Source organism: Schistocerca americana, chromosome 11 (genome assembly GCF_021461395.2).
Source record: "Schistocerca americana isolate TAMUIC-IGC-003095 chromosome 11, iqSchAmer2.1, whole genome shotgun sequence".
Classification (NCBI taxonomy): domain Eukaryota; kingdom Metazoa; phylum Arthropoda; class Insecta; order Orthoptera; family Acrididae; genus Schistocerca; species Schistocerca americana.
In genome coordinates this window covers 203,175,561-203,190,299 of record NC_060129.1, presented here as the reverse complement: position 1 = coordinate 203,190,299, position 14,739 = coordinate 203,175,561, and the positions used below count along the sequence as shown (strand labels likewise).

The 14,739-nt window shown below is 36.7% G+C and overlaps 1 protein-coding gene across 1 annotated transcript in view; it reads right to left on the bottom strand.

Annotated features, from left to right (window-relative positions):
- The window catches only part of LOC124553771 (zinc finger MYND domain-containing protein 11), a 231,224-nt gene extending 218,433 nt beyond the window's left edge, over positions 1-12,791 (bottom strand). The window contains exon 1 of the mRNA XM_047127709.1: positions 12,369-12,791. The gene's annotated coding sequence lies outside the window, so the exon portion shown is untranslated. The remainder of the gene's footprint in view (positions 1-12,368) is intronic.
- Between the last annotated feature and the right edge of the window lie 1,948 nt (positions 12,792-14,739).

Genomic DNA, 14,739 nt, shown 5'->3' with positions numbered 1-14,739 from the left:
CGTTAGTAAGGAAAGAAGTTCCACAACATGTAAATAAATGTAAACATCTGAAGAAGCAGTGCCAAGTATTTTTAAATGTCATAATGGAAGAATGAATGCCTATAAAAGCAACTATTTGCAGCTAATTCATTGTAAATACCTTCAATTTCATTGCAGTGTTCCAATACGTCCACAATGGAGAATAATTATTTATTAACGTTAAAAGGAGAAAGAACAGAAAAATAAAATACAGCAATGAGATAGGCAGTCCCTGTCTCCATGAAACTAGGGAGTAAGTTTGTGATTTTTGGCCACAGCAGATCATCAGTATATTTGAAAATTCACGTGTTAATATCCACAAACACTATCAGCAAGCATTTTTTAAAATGTATCTCCGCAAATACATTTGATGACTGGTCATATATACGCAGGTTTTTCTGTACCACTAAATAAATTAAGCCATCATTTCTTTGTTCATTTCAAAAAGTTTAAAAGTCAAATCATCTAACTGTTGCTACCCTGTGAATCAAGTGTGTTACCCACTATCGCCGTAATTATTTTATTATTTGTCTACCGTGGTAATGACTTAGTTTTTCACACACAGTGGAGATTGCTATCCAAAAAGACACAATGGAAGTCCACCTTAAAACTTCACTTCTGCATATTTCTACATTTTTTTATAATTTTAATCATTTTACAATTATGACTGCAGGTTTTCGTACATTAGAAAATATTGTCATACAGCAATTTACCGTACAACAGTCTGTGGAAGTTGCATCAAGTTGTACAGCAGCTTGTACACAGGTGCATCTGTGCCACTAACATGATAAGAATAATTATTAGCTTCTGTTGTAATCAGTATTTTACAATAACTTAAGAGAAAAGTGTTTAGGATTCTTTTATTGACACATAACAGGAATTGTGCTGTAGTTAAAATACACGAATAATGTTAAGAAGTACATGAACACACTAGCGACACCTGTTGGTGCCAATTATCAATTTTCCAGCCAGTATTGGCCACCACCTGCCCGTCTAGCGGTGCCCTGGCTGGAATGAAGTACACAGTAGTGTACGATACAGGTTGCGAGCATGTGGCAAATTACTCTGTACAATGTGGTTTTAGCCTCAATTTGCCGACGCATCGTCCATCTCGTCCACACACATTTTAGGAAAGAGTACTTGTACAGCTGGCATAGGACACATGCAATAACATTCTATCGACATATTTTGTAACACAGTTTTGCTATTATGATGCACCAACTATTATACTTAATTGTATCTCTGCATAATTTAACACTATATGAATGCATTCACAGATCTGAACACGGTAACTACATTTACCGAAACCAGTAATCGGCAAAGGTCGTTTACAAACGATCTCGGCTCAGAACCTCACCTTCTCAGAAGTAATTAATACAGATCGCCCCTTACCAGTTGACACGAATAAGCTATTTAGAAGTCCGAATGGCTCTAACTTAACATATATCAGCTGCACTACAAGGAAGCCGAACCAGAAAAACTGAATTACGAATAACAGGGGTGTGTAAAATGTGAAAGCCTCCCTCTCCGTCCCACAAATTTCTTCGTACATCAGACTGACATCAATCACGGGCCGGATCCAGTCTGTGGCCAGTTGATTGCTGCCCGTGCCCTAGTGTGTAGGATTCACGTTTGAAGGTTATAGGTAGGCAAGACATTGCCGCTACAGCCTTACGAGTGTAGAAGATGTATGATAATATATCAGTGTCGACAAGGTTTTGAGAAAGAGAGCTCCTGCACTCACCCCTTCTTGAATTTCATGAGATTTTTATGCTGACAGACAGCAAAGAGTCTCATTAATTAAGGGTAAACGTATATGTTATACAGCAGTCTGCAGTGGCTAAGCCACGAATTTTCATTACACACATTTCATTCTCCAGATGTAGCATATAAATGCAGTCCAAAATTAAAGACATTACTGCAAACACATGCTCACCAGTCTTAATAATAAAAAATTGGGGAAAACAATAAAAAATAGAGCTGCACTTGTCTTCCAAACATGGTTAGTGTTTGGACAAACTCTCACAGCTCTTTATGTAAACTGGCATGATTACATCATTGCAAAACATTTATTCCTTTCTAGAGTACTCGTTGGAATTTGAAAAAACATCAGCACTAAAAACAATCTGAACTAGTCATGACAACGAATTTGGCATGGAAAGTAGCAAATAATATGATAACACAAAAAAGTTCGACTACATAGGTAGCAGCGCAAACAATATTTGAAAGAAAATTTCTGCTTAACAGTTTCAAATACATGGTATAATTTTTGAATAGCTATTCAGATATATATATAACTTATTAATTGTGTCTATACATTTACCAGTTCTTTGAGGCTTGTGTTAATAACAGTTACGTCAAGCTATAGTAGATGTAGTAAAGATAGCAAAGAAATGTCCAATTCTCTGTATCCTTAGACATTATAATAAACTGATCTGCTCTGAAATTGGAAAAAAATGTAAGTTTGTAACATAAAGGAGCACTAATGAGAGTTTCAACAAATCATTTTCTCAGAGAAAAACTATTATTTACACCATAAATAAACCATCCTAGTTGACACAACTGTAGAAACTACTTTTTTAGTGACAAAAAAATTGTGTTCACATGTAACTACACATGCATGACACTGAACCCCAGTCACAAACACTCCATGAAGTGAGCACACATTGGTATCGAGCAATACTCAATCGTGGAAAGACGAAACAGCAGCAACAAACGAATGAAATTTGATTAGAAATGAATAAGAAACACCTTCACTCGGTGTTTATAGACTGACTGTAGGTGGCAATATCAAAATAAGATCATACATATATTAGACACATCACTTTCTTGGGAAGAAAGTACAACAAATAGTGTCCCATTAATACCATACATATAAAACAACTGACATACTTCATTTTTATGCCATCATATTCTTAAAACACAAGTAGAAAAAAAGATGCATGTGACTATCTGCAGATGTTATACCAAATGTAAAAAGTCTGCATTGATAGATGGGCAGAAATACATCAGTTCTTTTGTTTTTAAGGTGGGGGAGAGAGTGTACAGCAAGTTTGGTTTCACGATTTTCATCACTTAGTATTTAACAGCTTTTCATGTTTCTGCAGCAAATCCAGCTTCCACTGAAAAATCTTACTTCTTCACACTTTCATAATAGGGTCCTCACACCAGGTGAACTCCCAGTTTCTTAAGGAACCTAAAAATGACTCGTACCCTGCTTTTATCCTGCTATTTCTATAATTTCTGACTGGATATTTGCACGGCTCTTCCCCAACAGCAGACAACTGTATCACCCGCAGAGAGTCTGATGCTACCATTATTATCGCCTACAGGTCACTAATATATAACACGTACAGTCAAGGTCACAACACTTCCATTTAACACCTCTAAAGCCACTTCTGCATCTTTCATTAACTCACCATCCAAGGCAATATCATGCATCCTCACTACCAAGGAATTCTCAATAAAGTCACAAATTTTGCATGTCTACTGATGTAATCTTAGTTTTGGTAACAATAACTAGTGAAGTACAAAGTTTAACACTTTTCGGAAGTCTAGAATTACTTCAGTTAACAGGCTGCCTTGGATCCATAGTTCTCAGAATGTCCTGTGATGAGAGTGCAAGTCGCGTTTTGAATGCACATTTTTCTCTGAATCCGTGCTCATTACTGTAGTGGCGGTCTTTCGGTTGAAGATGCCTTATTAAATTTGAGCTTGCACTCCACTAACGTGTCATATAAAATCTGATAAACACCGTGTGAATGGCTTACCATGCACATGAATACTGCACATATTTCAATATCTTACATACACTCTGAATCATACTACATATAACAAAATAAAAATGAGGAGCAAAGGTAAACTCAACTGGTTTCTAACCTCTGCTATACAAAAATCTGAATTTCCAATGAATCTTATATAACAAACTGCCTATTGGCTTCTGTCTCGGGTTCTTCGGCCGACGTTCATCTAATGATTTTTCTGATGTTTCGCCAGCACGAGTGGCTGGCATTGTCAAAGCTTCACCCTCCATTGCCGGTGGTGAACTGGAGCCGAGCTCGCGGGCGCAGACTATATGTACCTGGCGCGCCAACGTCCGAGGGCTTCTCCGCGGTCATTTCCGGTGCCAATAGGCAGTTTGTCAACAAGTGGCCACGAAAGCCTTAACAATTTTGAATCTTATGTAAGCTAGGAAATGAAATGTCAATTTTCTGTCAAAGTTTTGGCAAGGAACAATGACCTGTTCGTAACATCTATCACACATTACACTTAAGTGGCACAATTAACTGTGTGCCAGCTAGATACTTCAGAAGTGCTTCAAGAATGAAGACACAACACAACACACTGTATTGAATGTTACAGAATTTAGCTTTTAAAATTACACTGAAGTTCTTCTGAAATTACTACACTCTAGTGCTTTCACCGAAAGAGTAACTGCCAACTACAGAAACAGATAAATCAGCAATTTAAATTCTTTCTTCTATTCACCAATGCCATAAAGTGTAGTACTGTGGAGTCACAAGATTCACAACTCCTTGATTTCTGTCTTAATTCACTGTGAAGAATGTGTTTCAGTTTAAGAATAATAGTGGTATTCACAATGGGAAGATTAATGTTAGTTCTAATACCCTACCCTCCACTGCATGTAGCTTTTGCTCACAAGAGAGGGACGTAGGCAGCTTTCAAAATCTCTGAAAATCTATTTGGGGAAATAGATTTACGGCACACAACATATGTATTTAAATTCGACTAAAGTTACTTATGTTTACAACTACTCCTGGAACAAAGGTACACTGTTTAATAAAAGTGAGTAAAGAAATATATGTAGTCTAACTTTTACTATTGTGAACAATTTGCTGTACAAACAAGGCAATCCGCAATCGTAACATTTATCAAGAATGCAATGTACATCATTCGTGATGCATTACCAAGTACAAAATGCAGCAAAACAAATAAATGAATGCACAGCGATAAATCGAGCAAAACCAATTACAAAACGGTGGTATGTCACAAGAGTTACTTATAAATTATAGAGCACAGCAATCAGTCGTGTTTTTTTTTTTCAAATTTTATTATGCAAATCAAGATTTTGGCTAGCACCTAGCCATTATCAATGTTAAAAAATACAAGAAGTCCATGGTCCGGTGGGACAATAAAAAGTTACAACTCTTGGCACAACAAGTGGCTTATATATTAGATTACATACCACTATTTTTTTAATCTCGATGCATGTTAGTTCCCTGTTATTCGGGCATCAGTCAACGTTCTTTGAATACTACTGTATAAAGAAGGTCGGCTGTGTGGAGAACTCATTGATTGGTTGTATGGCCTCCTCTATATGAACTACATATATAACATTTAAAGGAAAGTAAAAAACATCAAATCTGCATGGGAATTACAGAAAATAACCCATAAGTAAGAAAATTTCCAAGTTCACTCCTTGTGAGCCAGTTGTTTTATTCTTTAAACATATGTAACAGCAGACGGGTAAAACCTTTTCTTAAAATTTGTTTGTAAGACACAAGGAGGCATATGCTGTATGCAACTCTTCGAATTGATCTGATTTACATGTTTTTATCTTTGTATTATTTTTTCTTTATTTAAGCATCATGGCAGGTACAAAAGAGAAGAGAGTACTTGAAATTATCAATTTCAAGCTTGACAACGACGCCATAATAACTAAGGCAGACAAAGGGGAAACAATTGTGATCGTTGCAAAAGATGTGTATATTGCTAAAACTCTAAAATTCTTTGAAGATAATAATATTAAGAAAATCGATAAGGATGTAACGTCTGAAGCTCAGAAGAAATTGCTTGCTCAGATAAAAACTTGCAGTGAGATAATATCACCAAAGGGAGGAACAGAGGCTAAAGGTTATGAACCCCCTGGCACCCACACTTAGGGCACAAATAAAGGTACACAAAGAAGGCTATCTGATACATCCTGTGGTGCACGGTAGTAGGAGTACTTTCTGTAAGGCAGCTGGAAAATGCTTGTGGTTTCTTAAAACTCATTATAAAATCTGTAAATAATTTTCCATTAAAAATAGTTTCAAACTTATTAATAAAATAGGAAATACACCAATAACTGATCAAATGAAATTTGTTTCTCTTGGTATAGTCAACTGATACACAAACATACCAATTGATAAAACTGTGCAGGTCATTCAGCGTAATTTAATGGAACAAAACAAGCTTTCTATGAGGGAAGTAGATGAATTCATTGGGCTACTTACCACAAATGTTGAAATTTAACTACTTTAAATTTAACAGGGACACTTATTCCCAAAAAGACAGCCTGAGTATGGGGAGATCAATTTGTGGAATGCTCACTGACATCTGTATTAATTATCTAGAAAACAGATTCTTTTCTGAAAATGCTTCGTTGGCAGACAAAATTGTATACTACTTTACATATGTAGATGACACACTGCTGCTAATACAGGGTAACGATGATGTCATTAACACTATAGTAGATAAATTTAATAACTCGCACCAAACGATTAAATTTACATGCAAGACTGAAATAAATAATTTGGAATGAAAAAGGCAGACACACATTTGGTATCTTTCGCAAAGAGACCGATGGCATTGTGAATTTCACTTCAAACCAGCCAGTTCAATATAAAAAGGCATTTTTTAATTTTGCTATCAATTGGTTGTTCAAAATTCCATTGCCGAAAGACGAACACGGTGATGAATTGGCAACAATAAAGCACACTGCAAAAGTGTATAACTATCCACACGACTTTGTAGGTACTTCGTAAGGAGTCATTCCTTACCCTCTCCCTTAAAACCCACATCCTTTCGTCTTTCCCTCTATCCTGATGAAGCAACCGTGGGCTGCGAAAGTTTGAATTTTGTGTGTGTTTGTATGTCTATCAACATACCAACGCTTTCGTTAGGTAGATTACATCATCTTTGTTTTTAGATATATAAATATAAACAAATTTAGACACCCACCTCCATACAAAACAACGAAAAAACCGACATCACAAAACTCCCCAAATACCACTAAATACAATATCATCTGGAATCGGACACTTCCCTTGACCTATATAGCTCAACAGCAGCTCCCGATCCCATAAATTAGGATCAAACACTTCCTTGGCCTATATAGCTCAATAACATCTCCAGATACCAATATCAACATACACAGCCACACATTGGGATCGAACACTTCCCTTGACCTGTGCACTGTTAATTTTATCCGTCATATCCATTCCTGAACAAAAACAACAACTGATTTATTTTACTAAAATTACCACACGACGTACAGCGAAGAACACTAAATTACCCTTCACACAAAGTCGTTAACTCAATGAAACGAATTCCACTACAAACACAGCCAACACTAACAATTCTAGATAATGAGCAAAAGTAAATCGAGCCCACTACGCCACACAAACGAAAACCCTGAACACACCACCAGAGAGCACAGCAAACCACAACACGACATCTACAAACACGCCACACTCACAAACCAAACTCCGCGCCGTCATGACGTCACACACGACAACACACTTACGTCGTCACGGGTCAAAGCCGACGCGTGGGATCGGACGCTTCTGTCAACCCGGCTCTTGCAATACTGGCCATAGGTTGGGCAGAAACCTGTCCAACCAAATGAAAATGATACGCTGATCTAAAAACCTGAATTGTTAGTCCTGGCATTAACAATCTGCTTCAAAATGGAAAATCCAGGATGAAATTTAACAATATTATGAAATGGAAAGTTGCTACTCACCGTATAGCAGAGATGTTGAGTCGCAGATAGACACAACAGAAAGACTTGTCACAAATAAAGCTTTCTGCCAGTAATGCCTTCGTCAAAAACAGACAACTGGCATCCATTTTTGGCAAAGGCCTTACTGGCCAAAAACTTTATTTGTGACAGTCTTTTTGCTGTCCCTATCTGCGACTCTCCATCTTCGCTACATGGTGAGTAGCAACTTTCCTTTTCATAATATATTTTATTAACACCATATATGTAAATATAAACTCCACAGCATCTTTATCAGTGTGACATGTGCATTTGCAAAATAAAGGTTCATATTGTGGTATTTAAATGAGTAAGTAACACTGGACATATGAAACAAATGCACGAATTTTCAATATGAAAGTCACAAGTTTGAGTGTCCACAAGTAAAGGAGAAATGGCTGAATCTCCTCGTTTAATACTTGAAAATGTGGTGATTTAACTTGCTAACTGGTCCAACAAACACTTAAATAGAAACAGGATTCTCCTGCGAGCAGATGTGTTTTTACTGCAGACACAATTTTCATGCAAATCTTGTATTAGTAATTAGTAACTTCAATTATGTACCTCACAAGTTTGGCCAATATTGGTAAAATTGTGTAATGGACACCCCCTCCTTCCCTGCGACTTTTTATTGTTATGTAATATATATGTACGTAATATTCATCAAAGTACTCATGAGAGACTCGTCCATTATCATCAGACTACATTACAGATCAATCTGTGTCCACAAAATTTATGGCAATATATTGAATGAAACACACTGTTTAACATTTCTTGCTGTCTAGCCAGATAACAACTCAAAATGGAGTCAACACCAAGCAAGAAACTAATTCTTGATGAGCTTACAAACACTCCCATTGATTAACTACAGACAAGAATGTTGGGTTATTTTGCTTTATTTTCACTCAATGTCACCTTATGGAATTATCGCTTGTGCAGTGTTAATTAAGTAAATAAAGCGTTTGTACAGCAGAAGCAATCAGTAAGAATACTGTGTAAAATATACAATTGTGCATTTTTCAGAGACCTTTTCACAGAACTTTGAATTCATACACACCCCTCGCAATTTACGTTAAGACTGTGATAATCCAAGCACAATTCGGTAGAACCAATAGTTCAGCACACACAGAAATTTTCCTGTATTTTTAGCTCTGTGTGGTTGTTAGTACTGTCAGGCATCTGAACTGTTCAGTGTAGTGCCTCGTCAGTAAATCTGTCCGCTACACTGAGCAATTATATTAACAGAAATTTAGCTATTGAAGAAGAGCTGACTGATGATGTGATATGCATCTCCGCTATATGGTGAGTGGCAAGTTTCCTTTTCGTAGTACTGACATCAAAAAGTGTTTTTAGTCTACAGGACTAGAAACAGAGTGATGCTGAAGAAATGCATATATCTCATATGTCTTAGGCTGAGGCTTCAGAAGCCTTGAACACTTTTGCGAAACTCGCTGAGAGTAGCAAATAATACAACACTTCGTAAGTTACGAATCCGCATATCTTAAAAAATAATTTTTGTAAAAGAAGAGCGGAATCCAAGAAATAAGTTAGCATATCTGCAATATCCCAGAAAGGTTCAGAGGAAAATTTCAGGTAAATCATCAGTGATGAATATCACTGACACATTCCAAGTCCTTGACAACAAAGTCTGTGGTGTTGCTAAACAGACCGATTTCAATTAAACTACACCAGGTTTTTTGGTAACACTTTACTAACTAGCTTGTTCTTGACATATTTCAAAACCAAGGCTCTTATTTTATTTCATGACTGGCGAACAAAAACTTGTTTATTATGTATATTGAACTTTTCTAAAGCTTTGCCCCTATGAGTGATTTAATAGAATAGTATAGTATTCAATTTATAATTCAATCTTGTTTTAAGAGAAAAGTAAAACTTTTAATGTTTTTGATACTGTAATTTCTCGTCATATTCAGTATGCAACAGTTACTTGTTTTCCTATGTTAAAGCTATAGGTTCTGCTTATATAACTTTTTAAAACCACAAAAAATAAATCTTGATAATTCAGTACTGACAGATCTGCAAGTGTGCCAGATTACCAAATTTATAACGTATCTTACTCCTTGATGGTTTTTGTTGCTGATAAGGAAGATCAGTTTCAACTGGACTGTGATGTAAAGAGTCACAATACATAAATACAATTTTCATGTCGACTTTGCCTCCTTGGCCAGGGTGAACAAGGGAGTTATACACCTGGGTGGGAAGATGTTCTATAAACTCCTGTCTAATAAAGCAGAAATTGGGAATACTACCTGTTTACAAGAAAATTAGAAACCTACCTCATCAGCTACACTATTTTTTTACAAATCACCTGAATATCTAGATTCAGGGATTGAAATGTTCCGTTAGCTTCATGACTAATAGCTGCATTTGTAATAAAGCTGTATGTGCAGTGGCCAGTGAGAGACATATCATATGTCAATCTGTAGGATGAGAACAGAATCGCTGGTGAAATTCTGTACCGACTAAGAACAATAGAGAATGGAGAATAATTCCTGTACATCACATAATAAATGGCCAGTTTGGCTGCCATTAAATCTATTATTAGAAAGACGTATGACATGTAATAATTTACTACAAGATTAAAAAAAAAAAAAAAAAAAAAAAATTATGAAAAATGTAAAAATATTTTCTTTGAAAAATACTAATTTTTAATCATTTTGCTGTGCGTAAGATGAACATGGAAAATAAATCACACAGACAAAAATTGTAGAGCACTGTCAACATCACTTGCATCAGTCAGTCACCTCCCTGTTAAATCATCAATGAACAGGCTAGTAAGTTAGGACAGTCAAACAATAGTCCTACAAGAAGTAGGTATGCTTGCTAACTCTACGCAGCCTTGTTTTATAATAGCAATAACTACCTGTTAAGTACCACATAAAGAAAACTAATTTTTCAATGAACCAACAATCTTGATAGAAAAATTAATGCCTTATACACACAAAACGAAACTTTCTATAAAACAACTACCTATGACACATGCAGCATCAAGTCTAGGCCTATAGTTTCATTATCGTAAAAAAAAAAAAAAAAAATGTACCTATTACACTTTTGGATACTACCCACTCTCTTTAATTCTGAGCTTCAATGGATGAAATTAAAATATTTTGTATAAACAACACAGCCATTAACAAATAGGTCTCACACTGGAAATATGATCAAATTTACGTAATAAAAACACAGCTACAAGTACAACCTCAAGAATGAGCTAGTGAGAAGAAAGAAAAATACAATAGAAAATTGGACTAAAGGAACTAATATAGTCGACCAAACTGGAAACGCTGGGCAAAATTTGATTCTTGTGGGCAGCATTAGGCCGTATGTACAAGGCTATCCACTGCATGTATAAGACATAGCAAGAACTTCGCATAACCTAACCCCAGGAACGGCTGAAAGTGGCCACAAAAGACAAGGACGTACGGTATGGAAATACCGGTTATCAGCTGGTATTTATAAAAGTGTTGGCACCTTTTACACTAGCTTACTTCTGACGACCTACTTCTGTGTAGTTTGCTGTCGTGAAACATCAATATCTATCGAGGGATTATTTATGACGTCTTGAACAGGTCTACATACGACGCAACGGAAAGTAATTATCGTTCATTCGTTAAGAGATGCACTCTAGTGCAAATTTCACCCTATACTGCAACCATTGTTTACACAAACAATTACTGGAAGTATAGTAAGTGCTCTAAAGCGTTTTGTAACGTGGCACTTTTTTCCTTGCAAGCACACTGCTCAACGTCTGATCATAACCGCAACTGCAGCTACGAAAGCATTACATTCCATACACACAGTGTGTGAATGTCAGTAGACGACAAGGCAGAGTTTTATGCGGTACTGACAAAATGGCATTATTGTAAGACATAGGCTACTACGTAACGAGAAAATTACGGAACATCTTAGATGCCCACTTTGTTTGTTTTCACATAGGAAAATACGTTCTGTAAGATATAATTACGAATGTAAGTGAAGAACTGAGCAGTTTATTTGTAGAATGCATGTATTCCTCAAACTGAAGTGTTGTTTTGACGCAGGCCATTGGCGTTTCAAGATGTGCCATATAGTTCAACAGGTTACCGCTGCTGACCTAAGTTCGAACTTAGTAACACTCCTATACAATCTAAAATACACCAAAATTCCACAGCAGTAATAAATGCAACGGTAATTAGTCATATCTGGAACGAAATACAAATAAAAATAATAATAAATGAATGTGGTACGTGTAAAAAACTGTGCAGCAGTGCCCAGTATACTCATCTTTAAACGACAGAATTTGGGTATTTCCTTATTTTATTTTTTTATTTTGCACAATTATCTAACCCTGCAAATACATAAAACTTAAAGGCAACAAGTGATCCATTTTCCTGCGCAGAGTAAGTATAAATATTACTCAGTCAACGTTACGTCAATTTAGAAAACGATTACAATTAAAGAACAAATACTTGCGTAGATTGAAAATGATGCAATCGGCTCAAAAACTAACAAATCAACACATAATCTACAATTCCAGTAACACACTACAGCCAAACGCATTCCTTTGTGGACAAGGACCTTCCCGACTCACCCTGTGAAATTCTCCGCTGCTCCTGTATTTTCGTCACTTTGGTGTGTTACAACTGTACAGATTCATCGGAAACGAAAGATGCACACTTTCCACTAAGAAAAATACCCACTCCGGCGACAAAATGTCAGTCAGTATTTCACATTACGAGAAAATGGATGACAAGACGCATCCAAATATCATCCTTACGAAGATACCACGCACTGCACTTTGATTACAAGTGCACATAGCTCGTAGCCACTCAAGTTGATGGACGCTGTGAATAAATGCGGGAAGACTACCCAATCAATGCACACGGCGGCCATCTTGATGGCGTCGCGCGGGATGCTAGAGACAAACGACTACCAGATCAGCGTCAAATAAATAACACCACAGTTTTACCGAAGCTCTTGTAACACTCCAACTACAAATACTTGTGTATGTGATATTGTATTGTTTTCCACTATCAAATACGTAGCAACTTCAGGATTAATTTCACTAAGATAGAAAAACTTCTTTCCACAAAGCTTGTCGACCGCTTCCGACGACGAACAAAAACGTTCTATTTTTCCATTGGTCATACCCCCACCACGACCACACCTCGCCGACCACCAAGACGAGTCAGGAAGTGTGTGTGTCAAGTAAATTAATTTTAAAGGGCGAAACGATGTTTCCAATAACACCAAAATTCCAATAGAAGGATTTAAATCAACACTCCCTGTGAATTAAATTCCAACTGGTACCGTGAATGCTTCCTCTCTTTCTAAAATATGTGACGTTTGCATACATTTAGCTGCTGAGACATCGGCTGACACTTATTGATTTCATATATTTAGACGAAAATAGAGTAATGGCTCGGCTGAGGTCGACGGTTTCATAACGCGAATATTTTACTGTACGTCTAGCTGTAAAAGTGTTCCGTAAGTAGAGCCTAGCAGCTGTTTTCTGTTAGTTCTATATCGCAAAACAGCAGACGACAAAGCAAATAATTACGGTAGACTAAAATGTAATAATTGGAATAGACGGCTTGCAGCACGGCCACGCACTATTTCAATACGTCAGGAGTAACAGTTTACGTCATATAACACTGACGCAGTAAGACAGTTCGCTTATTGTTTGCAAAATTCGATAAGGTGATTCAGAATATTCACTGCGACATGGTGAGTGTAATATGGAATGAAATGGAGCAGTGTTGAAACATTCAAAGTAACATGTCATGGATACAAAACTTTTTCGTAAATTGTTGACTGTACTGTGAAAATCACTACAGCTAACTTCTTCGGCTTAATTAGAATGTGAACTAAACAGCTGATATCAAAGAGCATAAAAACAACGTAATCTGTAATAATGTTTCAGCACCAGGGCAAGGTAAGCAAAAATTAAAGCATTTGCGCAGTTAACGATGTCCTGTTAAGCAGATACGAAGCATATCCAAGGTCAAAGGCCTGGTCGAGCTGACACGTGCAGACTGGCAGACTTATAACTCTTCACAGCGTGGCGGTCTTTTTCTTTTTATGTGCTGCCTTGCAGAGGAGAGTAAACTGTGTTGCGAAGAACTGAGTAAACGAAATATCATTATTTTGAAAAACATGGGCGATTTACCATTGGCCGTCATAAAATTAATTTTAAAATTAATGATTGTGTACGCTACATGTATTAAGTGATGTAACAGATCTGTGGCTCGTAACCTGCATACATTACCGCTACCTTGATTTTAATTTCCCGAAGAACAATGTCACATAACAGTAAATATTTTTGTTTCTTTCTTCTCCATTTTTTACTGGAGTCTTGGTCGAAAAGTGGTTTTCCTTCACATGAGCTATCCAGAGTCTTCTATTCTAAACCTTAAAAAAATTGATACCTGTAAAGTGATGTAAACATTTCGTGAAGCTTAATAGGCTACCGCAAATGTATTAATCTTCACTGGGTAGAAATGTTATTCGACAGTTTACGTACATCGTAGTTTACCTTTTTTATGAACCCGTTTATGTATACTCGATAGATCAGTAACACAGGCGATGAATTACCACTCTTTCGGTCGAAACTGGAGAAATTTCATCAACCATTCAAAGAGAACTGCTAACAAACGAGTTTCAAACGCAGATAGCTACCGGAATTGGACTTTGAATTTCAACTATGCCGTCACATCTAACTAAGTGAGCACAGAAAATGTCTGAATACTGCTGCTCATCAAGGAAACCATTTCTCTAATACTGGAGAACATTGCAACATCAGTGTTATGTAGACAGTATGAGACAATCATACATCAGCCTCCCATATCTCATGCCCCTAATAGTCTTTTTTTTTCATGCATACTGAAGCAAATGTCAGTGTGATGCAAATTTTCTATACATAACTGGCCGCCACATTCGCAAATTTACACAGATGGCTCTAA